Raw genomic sequence first — 11,728 nt, forward strand, 5'->3', positions numbered from 1 at the left:
TATAATTAGTATTCTAGTCAAATGGTGCTTTGTATTTCTGACTATAAACAGTAGGAATAAAATAAAGGTATTATTATCTTTATAGACATAGAAATGGAGCTTACCTTACTTCAGTTCTACATTCTGTGAGAGAATCTTTCTCTCAGCCTTATAGAGTTTTTGCCTCTCTTAGTTTTTATTCTTATACAATATACATCAATGTAATTAAGCCTATCACTCTATTACCATATTCATTTTATGCACTATTAAATTTATTTTTATGTTGATGGTTACATATACAAAGTTTAATGATGGCAATTTCTCTATCTGCATCTCTTTAAAAGCCAAAATACCTTGAATACCATTTCATTACTATGGGTACAAACAATTACACAGTTGAGAGATAGGGCTGTGAGAACATGAGACACCCTCTGATTATTTGTTGTGCTTGATATAGAGATGTAGCTCATGTGTCTCTCTTGTCTGCTGGATCTCTGGCAGGGAGCATCATTTTTACAAATGGTGCAAAGCGGCAGTGCTGAAGTTTCATTGAGAAAAGGAACAGTTTTCATTGGCATCTATGGTGCCATGCGTTGAAGTTGAATGGCTGAAATGTAAGGTTTGTATTCTTCAAGGTTGTCACTCCTTCTTGTATAATGCATTTTCAAGTAGTGTGGTATGAAAATTAGTGTGGTAAAATACATGGTTTAAATTTGGTATTTTCTAGTTTTAGTGGGGATTTTTAAGATAATGTTTATTCTCCCAGAGTATTAGGCAGAAATTATTTCAATGACACTCATGTAGATCTATGGACAGTGTTTCCAGTTTCCATACACAGTGATGAATGTCTTATTCACGTGTAATTCTTTGTTCATGTCTGTCCCTATACCCTGTCATGAGGAGTTTAGTTTGGTTCTCTGTTCTTGTGATAGAGAACAAGACTGAAAGAAGCTATGGAGGAATGGTTTACTGTATTACATGTTCTAATCACAGCCAATCAATGAAGGAAGTTAGGGCAGGAACTCCAGCAGAAGAATCAGGACTCACGGAGGAAGAAAGTTCACTGACATGTTTTCAGTCCCAGTTCAGTTTCTTTTCTTACATCGCCAAGGACTAAGCATCTGCAGTGAGGGACTTGAACCTGCTCTATAAATTAAGAATAAAAGTAAAGCAAGGTTGGATAATCTGAGCATAATACCCCAGGATTCACTTGGTGGAAGGAGAGAACCAATTCTGACTAGCTGTCTTCTGACCTCCACATATGCACAATGACTTATGTATGCCATCATCTACCAATTATTTTATAACTATAATAAAAGTAAAGGAAGAAATTACACTTATCTTCAGAAATAATAATGATTTGAAAAAAAGTAATTTAAGTTTTAGCTAATGGTAAAAATTCAAAGAAGAAATCTTGGTGCAAGAAAACATTAATTCATATACCTTTGTGGGGATACTATGATTTTTTATGCAGTTTGAAAAGAGCAAAAGTACACTATTTCTGTCTGAATACAGGAAGCAGTTAAGGTCTAGACTGATAAAGTGATGGGATGAATTAGAAGATCCTGTTGATTTTCCTGGGCTCCACATGGGAATAGTAGAAGTGACTGACTCTGTTAGGAGATCATTTAGGCATTGAGGATTCACTACTAAAAAATCAACATACAAAATAGTCCCTGTTTCATGGAAATGATTTTGTTAGATTGGTAAAATTTAAGCTGCAGGAAAGAGATCTCTGTAGGGTCATTCCATTCCAAGGCATTCAGAAGAGTAGTAAAGGTAACTTTTCAGGACTCTTGGTATGTTCTCTGCTTAGTCCTAAAATGACATTATCACTAATTCTGACATACAGAAAACTTTGACTCCGTGTAGATAGGTAAAATTGCTCACAAAGCTAATAAACCAAAAACTCTAGTGTAAATGGATACTGTATTTCATTTCCCAGTCATCCTGACCCGAAAAATCACACAACTCTGTTTGGCCTATTAGCTCAGACTTTTATTATTAACTACGTCTTACATCCTGTATTAACCCATTTCTATTATCCTGTGTGTATCACAATGAGGCTGTGACCTCATTGTGATGAGGTAATGTTCTGATAGTGTCATCTTTCTCCTTTGGCACCTACATGGTATCTGACTCAGGCTTCTCTCTCTCTCTCTCTCTCTCTCTCTCTCTCTCTCTCTCTCTGTGTGTGTGTGTGTGTGTGTGTGTGTATGTTCTGACTTCCCACCTGGCTTTTCTATGCTAAGCTGTTGCCAAAAAAGTCAAAACAGCTTTTTTATTAACCAATGGTAATGAAACATATTCACCGCATCTAGAGGGGAATCCCACATCACTCTGGTATATTGCTAGTTTGTGCTTCTTTATTCTACAATACTAACTTGGAACAGATAGGGGTTTCCTATCAGCAACTTAGCAATTGTGTTAAGAGCTGTAAGGGCTAAGGACACATACACATTCACTATATAGCTTTTATTTTGTGTAGACACTTCCCCCCACATCCTTAAGAAGATAAATTGAGATCTTAGTCAATACTAAAATTGCAGTGTCCACCCATGCTACATACAAAGTACACAGTTGAAAAGCAAAACTCTTCATCTGTATGAACGAAAACAAATAGGGAAAAGGCCCAATGGTAGAGTACTTGCCTAGTATGCATGTGGCCCTTTGTTTCATTCCTATTACTGATAAAAAGTAAGATAAAATATCAGACCATGTCTTCATAAAATGCCCTAGAAAGAAACAAATCCTTGTTCTCTCCATGTAAAAAAATGACTTCTCCCATGCTCTGTGTGGTGCTTAGTTCTTCATGTATTCATGCAGTGAAAGCTTTTAATCACATTAAAGTTGTAAAAGCTTAATAGATTCCTGTGAATTTTTAAGGTATTGTAAATATTGGTTTCGTTAACATTACTTGTTTCACTGAAGGCTCATATGGGTTAGAATTCAACAAATAAGCATAATATTGACAGGGCTATTATAAATGCTGCAAAGTATATTCTGATTTTTTTAAATAAAATTGTACCTTTGAGTGTAAAGTTAATGTTTTAATTTATCAATTTATTTTAGTATGTGTGCATCACTTAAGTAAAATTAATACTTAAATGTGCATATCTGTGAGGCTTACATCCATCTTGTCTCAAAGCATGCATTTAAGCCTAGTGCTCAACTTACTCATTTTTGGATTTACAACCCTACATTCCAAAACCATGACAAGATCAAAGAACAAATCCCATATTAAGTCCATCAGCTCGAAAACTTTTAAAGCTGTCATGCAACTGTTTGGTTTTAGAAAATCCAAGCAGACCCGTGTAAGCACTGGTGGTATTTGTATCACAGCCAAAGTGCTCAACAAAGTGAAAAAGTTCTCTGCTTCACTTCAGCTCTGCAAATAGAATCAAAACCCCTTCCAGGAAAAAATAGTCTGAGAATATATTTGAAAATCTCTATTAATATTGATAAAATCTAATATCCCATGACTAAAAACTTCTCTTTTAATACAAATAAAGTATTCTGGACAACTACTCAAGCAATGATCCTAGAGAGAATATGTTTAATTATGTTATCAAAGCAAATTCATTGTCCCCTAACTCCCCTTTCTACAAAACTTTACCATTTTGTTTCCAGTAGTTCCTTTCTGCTTGCTCTGCCTCAGGAATTGTTATTGATAACTTTGGTAGGTCAATCTTAAGATCCACTCAGCCATTCTGATACTGTGATTTTGATTTCATAGCCTGGAGAACTGACCTTCACTGAATTTTAATTTCAACTTAAACTTTCCATGGTTCAAGAACTAACTAAATGAGCAAGTCATAAATTCAGGGTCTGATACAATTTCTACTCTCAAAGAAATAAGACAAAACCAACTCTTATAAGAGAGCAATATGAGCTTCATGGTGTGCCACTGTAAATGTTCATAACTGAAAATGTCAGATCCTTTGTTTCCATTGGCTATCTTCTGTCAGAAATATAAATGACCTGTCTGTGTTTAATAAAGAATTGTGATGGTGGCAGTGTTGGTGTTGTTGTTGGTGTTGGTGGTAGTGGTGTTGGGTGTATGTGGCGCACTTCTTACTACATGCAAAAATACTTGATTGCTAGAATTCCACTTTCTATATCTATTTTGACCCATCTCCACCTCATTTTTGTGAGTCTCTCACTGAACCTGGAGTCTGTGAATTCATCTAGGTTGGCTGGCCAGTGGGTTGAAGGGATATGTCTGTCTCTCTGCCCAATCCATAGCTCCCAAAAAACACACACATTGATATGTTACAAATGTGTGTTGCTGTGTCTAGAATTTACATCACTATTAGAGATCCAGACGTACATTCTCTTGCTTTCCCAGCAAACACTCGATCCACTAAACCACCCCAAGCCCCTTTTTAAAAATCAATCTGATATTACCACATATATCCAAAGTCATATGTTTCTTTCTTTGTTAGATTTCACAGTTTTAGTAGCTCTGGTGCATCAGATAATCATACAGAAGAGGCTTCATCCCAAACAAGCGTAGTCAAATTCATTTCTGAAATTCTATCCCTCCAGTGATATAGACAGAAAACAAATTTTCGATGTGAGAAGCAATTTATAAAGGTTCTAATCATTATCTTCAGGTTAGTTCTGCCAAACCATCTTTGTATAGTGCATTAGGCAGATGCTAACAGAATCATGTATCAAAGTGAATAGATTTCAAGTCAGAGAGCCAGAAGGGAGACTAGACTGTACCCTGCATATTCAGTGTCATTCAAACTCCAACTGAATACCCGAGAACCAAGAAATCAAAGATCAGAGAAGTGGCAGCAGTACGATTACCCCAAGAAAACTATTTTTGACCTGATATTTGAGTCACTGTCATTGATATATATATGACTGAGAAAAGATCTGCTGTGTACATATCTATGCTAACAAAAATTCTGAGGAAAAATGCAAAAGTGGGGAAGAAATGTCTGTTCATTACAATTTTATGCATTTATTTAGCCAGAGAGACTATATTTGTGAAAAATCATGCACAGCAAATCAGATGTGGAGGAAGTGTTTCTTAATGTATTCCCTTTTAGGAGAGCAACTCAGTACATTATCATATTAAAGACTGAAAAAATATCCCTGAAGCAAACATATCTTCTTAACTTTGTCTAAGCAGCATTTCCTAAACTTAATTATCCACAGAGCACTATTTTCCAGTAATAACTATTAACTTTCCATTCAAAGTACTCTCCTCGTGTTTAAATTCCAGCAATCAAATTAATGGTATGAATTTGATACAATTTAAGAACACACCCATCTCCAAATTCTAGGTCTTCCGCTACCCAAGCATATGGAGCCCCTCTCCATCTATTATTACTCATAATCATCTCCTACCTCCGTTGTATACAAGGGCAGAAGCTGTTCGACTTCAGACCTCAGGTCTCCCTGCTTCAATGAAGAGTGGTTGCCGTTTCTTAGATACAACTTGAACTTTAAGAAGAACTGATGAAATAACTTCTTTACAAGAAATAACTACTTTAAGTAGTTTCAAAGCCAGAAATGTCACCTGTCAAAACTCCACAATAAATATTAGCCCCCTTGCCTCCTCTCCCTCAAAGCATTCATTCTTTTCATTGGGAAGCTATTTTGTTCTAGACACAGAGTCCATGGATAGACCATGACAATAAATAGGACAGAGAGTCGACAACATGACAGACTGCAGGGGAAAAGGTCAAGGATATGTACTGACTCCAGAATAGCCTTCTATAGTCATAACTAATACAGATCACTATCTCTCACTCGTTTTCCCCTCTGATCTCAACCTCATTGGTGTTGTTAGTGCTGCCAGCGATTAAAAAAAAATGCCACACTATGCCTCAGGGAGTTCTAACCACAGATAAGGAGGGCCACGGAAACTGTATATGCTCCTTAAGAACAAAAACTGGACCAAGATTTGCACTACTAAATATTCACAAGATTTCTCATGGTGCCTGAAATTAATGAGCTGCAGTTAGCTCCTTGTTGCTCCTACAGGGAGTCAAAAATGATTATTGTCACTTTAAAGAGGTGACAGTAAAACATGGTAGACAAGTTTCCTGCATCTTGCACTTCTGTAGTGCAATGGGGTGCAGCTACGAGATGGTGAGGCCACTGTGAGCCTGGATTCCTGAGAGACTATGAGACACAACAAACTTCTCTCTTTCATGGTGGACAGGCAAAACAAAAAGAAGTGCCATTCATGGATATGATGGGACTAGATGCTTGAGTACCTGCCTTGACTTCCCCTCCGTAATAGAAGGTAGCCTTAAAAGAAATCAGAGAAGCATCATCCTCCATAATAGCTACTAATTGCAAAAAATACCTTGGAGTAACTCTAATCAAGCATGTGGAAGACCTGTATGACAAGAACTTTATATCTTTGAAGAAAGAAATTGAAGAAGACACCATAAAATGCTCTTAGGTAGATAAAATTAGCATAGTAAAAATGGAAATCATACTGAAAGCAATCCACAGATTCAATGGAATGCCTATCAAAATCACCGGAAAATTCCTCACAGACCTCAAAATCACAATACTCAATTTCATATGAAAAGCTAAAAACCCAGGACAGCCAAAATAATCATGTACAATAAAGGAAATTCTGGAGACATCACAATCCTTGACTCCAAAATCTACTACTGAACTACAGTACTGAAAACAACCTGGTATTGGCATAAAACCAGACAGGTAGACCAATGGGATTAAATCAAAGACCCAAATAAGAATATACACATCTATGAACTCCTCATTTTTGACAAAGAAGAAAAAAACTATAAAATGGAAAAAAGAAAGTGTATTTAACAAATGGTGCTGCCATAACTGGATATCAACATGTAGAAGAATGAAAATATATCCATATCTATCACCATAAACAAACTCAAGTCCAAATCTATCAAAGAATTCAACATAAAACCAACCACACTGAACCTCATAGAAGAGAAAGTGGGAGCAATACTTGAATACATTGGCATAGGAGAGAACATCCTAAATATAACTCCAGTAGCACAGACACTTAGAGAAACAATGAGACCTCCTTAAACTGAAAAGCTTCTGTAAAGCAAAGGACATGGTCAACAAGACAAAATGGCAGCTTACAGAATGAGAAAACAACTTCACAAACCCCACATCAGACAGAGGTCTGATCTCCAAAATATACAAAGAACTCAAGAAATTGGTCATCAAAGAACAAATAATCTAATAAAAACAATGGGGTACAGACTTAAACAGAGAACTCTCAACAGAGGAATCTAAAATGTCTTAAAGACACTTAAGGAAATGCTCAACATCCTTAGCCATCAGAGAAATGCAAATCAAAATAACTCTGAGATTCCATTTTATACCTATAAGAATGGCCAAGATCAAAAATACTAATGACAACTTACGCTGGAGAAGATACAGGATAAAGGGAACATTCCTTCATTGCTGGTGAGAGTATAAACTGGTACAGCCCCTTTAGATATCAGTATGGCGATTTCTCAGAAAATTAGAAAACAACCTACCTCAAGACCCAGAAATACCACTTTTGGGTATATATCCAAAGAATGCTCAATCATACCACAAGGACATGTGCTCAACTGTATTCACAGTAGTATTGTTTGTTATAGCCAGAACATGGAAACAATGTAAATGCCCCTTGACCAAAGAATGGATAAGGAAAATGTGGTACATTTACACAATGGAGAACTACACAGCAGAAAAAAAAAATGACATCTTGAAATTTGCGGGCAAATGGATGAATCTAGAAAAGATCATATTGAATGAGGTGACCCAGACCCAGGAAGATAAATATCATATGCACTCACTCATAAGTGTCTTTTAAACATAAAGTAAAGAAAGACCAGCCTTCAAATCACAATCCCACAGAACCTAGACAACAGTGAGGACCCTAATAGAGATATACATGGATCTAAACTACATGGGACGTAGAAAAAGACATGATTTCCTCAGTAAATTGGGACCATGAGACCATTGGAGAGAAAAGAAAGAGAGGGGAGTGGAGAAAAATATATAGCTCAATAAAAAAATAAAAAAAAGAATGTAGCCTTGAATTATAAGCAGTATAAACCCTCACTTCTCCATGTTTTTTTATTGCCAATGCGCTATAAAAAAAACGCAGCAAAAAACCTGCAAGAGTGGGAGATTTCATTTTCTACTAACTTGATGCAATCCCAGTTCCCCACTGGCTAGCCATTATTATAAGCTTCCTGTGTGAAAAAGCAGGAGGGACAGATCGGTTACAGATGGATAGTGTGAGTGTAAAGGCTGATTTCTATGCCGAAAGGGAAAGTAGTCTCCAATGCCTGTGTAAGTTTACCTTCAGATATTTGTCACCACCCTCTTTCTCCTTCCTCATTTGCCACCACCTTATCGGACATTCATGAAGTCCAGCGTTAAGAAGTCTTTAAAAGACATCCTAAACTCCTCCTTCTCAAGTATCAATTTAACCATCAGAGTCAACATTCCAAAATGAAGTAAATAATCTCTCTTTTTGATAAAATAATTCAATGCTAAATGTTATGGGAATCTTATCTATGTTGTGGCCCAATGTGCGATTTGAAACAGGCTTTGGTTCAAGGCAGTAAGGGCGGGTGGAAGGGTGGTCACATTCAGCTGGTCAGAATGGATCATAGAATTTCCCCAATTCAAGAAAGAGACCTCCGTGAAAGAGGAGGCCGGCCGGAAGGTTGCTCATGCCTTTTAGAGACTAGAGGCGAACAGTGAAGGCGTCTGTCAGTCCTTGTGTTTCTCTCAGGTTCTTTTTTTTTTTAAATTGTTTGGTTTTTTATTTATTTTTTTTTCATTTTCATTTTACAGAATAAACCCAAACTCCCTCTCCTGCCCCTTCTCCTGTTCCTTCATCTCTCTCCAGCCCACTGGTCATCCACTTCTCAGACAGGGTAAGGCCTTCCTTGGGGAGTCAACAAAGTCTGGCATACCAAGATGAGCCCCCACACTACATCAAGTAATCAGGTTCTTATCTTTATATTTGCCACCCAGTTTTATTATAAAATAACAGAAAAAGAAATCCCAATATCTAAGGACCTTTAATTCCATCACACTATCTCTACATTGAATGAAACAAATTCTATCATAAAAAGCTATGTTCAGCTTTCCCTGAAATGAACTATTGTAAGGCAAGCTTCATCTGATCCTGTCAGGACCGCCTTTGTTATGGCAGTGCTCTAACAAGCTCAACTCAGGAAAATATTCAAAAGACCAACATTATTTTACTTACTTGGTAGCTGATAATGATATCAAAATAAATCAAAATAAATTTTGACTATCTTTCACTCTCTAGAACTTTATGTATTATAAATGAGAAAATATGACTAAGGCATTTAAAAATATTAATAAAGAACACCTTAGCCATAACTATATTTGCTATTTTCATGATTTGACTCATAAGAGGAAAGATAACCTGGGCTCCTATTTTGACAAGAGCAAGAAGAGTTTAGGCAAATTCAGGGTGGGAGGCGGCCCATAAATAATCATCTTTCACGAATATTGTGTTTTGTCATAGCAATTGCACAATCAAATAAGAAAGTTCAATTTCCTCTTCATTTCCTCCTAATAAAACTTCTGTTCATTTCATTTCGGAGAGAAGATTGAATCTAAATTACTTTGACTTCTCTTGGCCTAACTTTGGCAAATGCTACCAGACAGAAAACGAAGGTTATTTTGAGTAACAGCCATAGAGACATTGAGGTACAGCCTACAGCTCCATTTTTGGCTTTGGCTTCCCCTGTCTGCCCCGTGGCTCCTGTCCAAGAGCAGTGGGTGCTGGCTGCACGGTGTACAACAGTTACACAGCCGTCTTTCTCCCATGTTGTGTGCCAATGAAGAATCCAAAAGGAGACCTGCCATAAGGCTGTTGCCCTCAGTTCTCTGGCAGGTTTCTTCTCTAAACACAAAGAGAAAAAGTGGAGTTTTGTTTGGTGAATTGGAACCTGTGTAAGATATATAATGGTTTTGGTTTGATTAAAAAATATTCTGGGTTAATTTGTATCTTCCTAAGTACTTTGACTGAAAACCTAACTCTCAACAGAGTTGAGACCTTACCAGGAAATAGGAGCATACTGGATAGATATATTTAGTTAATAGCCTCCTAATCCGCTATGATTGATGTCCCTGTGAAGAGAAATTTAGATGAAAATATACCAGTCAGGAAAATGTTAGGGGAAAAACTGGAGTTACTTTACTATGAGCTAAGAAACTTTCATGGCCTGAGAGAACACCCTGGAAGCTCTCTCTTTCTCACCTTCAGATGGAACATGGTCCTGCCAACTCCAAAATTCTACCATTCAAAATACAGACAATAAATGTCTGTTATCCAAACCACTGAACTTGATATACTATATTACAGCAACCTCAGCAGAAAAATGTAAGTTAGGTAGCATAAACAGATCAAATGTCACTGGTATCTTATTACCTAAAATTGAGGAAATGAAGTTTATTTTACAAGTTCTTTTGGCCTACCCTGCCTCACATTTTCTAGAATTAAAGGTATACAGAGGACCACACCAGCCACATTTATATTTATTTAAGCTAATGGCTCCACATGGCTTGCTCTTTATCATTTAATTCTTATTCATAAAAAAGCATCAACATACAAATCTCATATGATTGAGTATCAAATTCCCTATGAATATAATAAATTATTTGTAGCACAGAGTATATCTTGTGTCCTTGACCTATTGTTCTTTGCTTATAGGATATTTTAATGTTCAGCCTCATATATTATTGAGTTCCTTATAAAGGCTTTCTATGAAAGCAATTCTCTTCAACTGATATCGCCCTCCCATATAATAAGCATATAAGTCAATCTTTTAATACCTAACTTTGTGCATTACCTCCTACCTTGCATAAGCTGTGCCCCAGTCAGAGCAGATGAAGGAGAACTTTCCCAATTTCAATAGTCAGTCAGAGGTCCCACAGAGAACTTAAGGTGCTCTCCATTCTTAAAGATTTAGCAAGCTTTCATAGGAACATAGGAGAAAAAAACACTATCTATTGCAAGGGATAATTCTAAATTATACTTGAATTGTTAAAAATTCAAATTCTTCCATCTCCAAAAAAGAGAAACATCTTTTGCCAAAGCCTTAAGATCCACAATACTTAACAGTATGAAGCAAAAAGAAATCAATAACAATGTTGTTGTTGATAGTGATGATAATAGAAAAATCAGTGATGTAAATAAAATATTTTAGGAGAGGTATTCTTTGTTGTGACTCTTAAGCAACTCAAAACAGTGCCTAATTATTTTCTTAAAAAAAAAAAATAAATGGCTGCTCTGCCCAGAGCAAGTGAAAGTTAAGAAATACAGATGTTGATAACTGGCATTTGTTTTTTCGTGGTACAGATCTTCATTGATTCTGGGAAGACTGCTTTGGGAAGACATTAAGGATTCCATCCTGCATCTGGCAGATATGAGTGTCACAAAGGGGAGAAAATGGAGACAACTACTTAATATATTCGATTTTCCATTTTACATATTCTTATAGAAGAAGGACAAGGAGACAGCTAAATGAATACTGGATTAATTGAATAGGAAGACTTTGAACTCCTCTCTCTCTTTAATAAGCAAGGCATGGATTTAAATTGTTGGCTGAAAGGAATAGGAAGCCATATAGAAGAAAAAATAAAGTAACGTGGAAACAAGGTTCTTGATTACTCATAGGTGGGTGCAATTAAAGATTAAATTTGGAGCCGGGTGTGGTGGCCCACACCTTTAATCCCAGAACTC

The sequence above is a fragment of the Myodes glareolus genome, chromosome 22, assembly GCF_982192425.1.
Source record: "Myodes glareolus chromosome 22, mMyoGla1.1, whole genome shotgun sequence".
NCBI lineage: Eukaryota > Metazoa > Chordata > Mammalia > Rodentia > Cricetidae > Myodes > Myodes glareolus.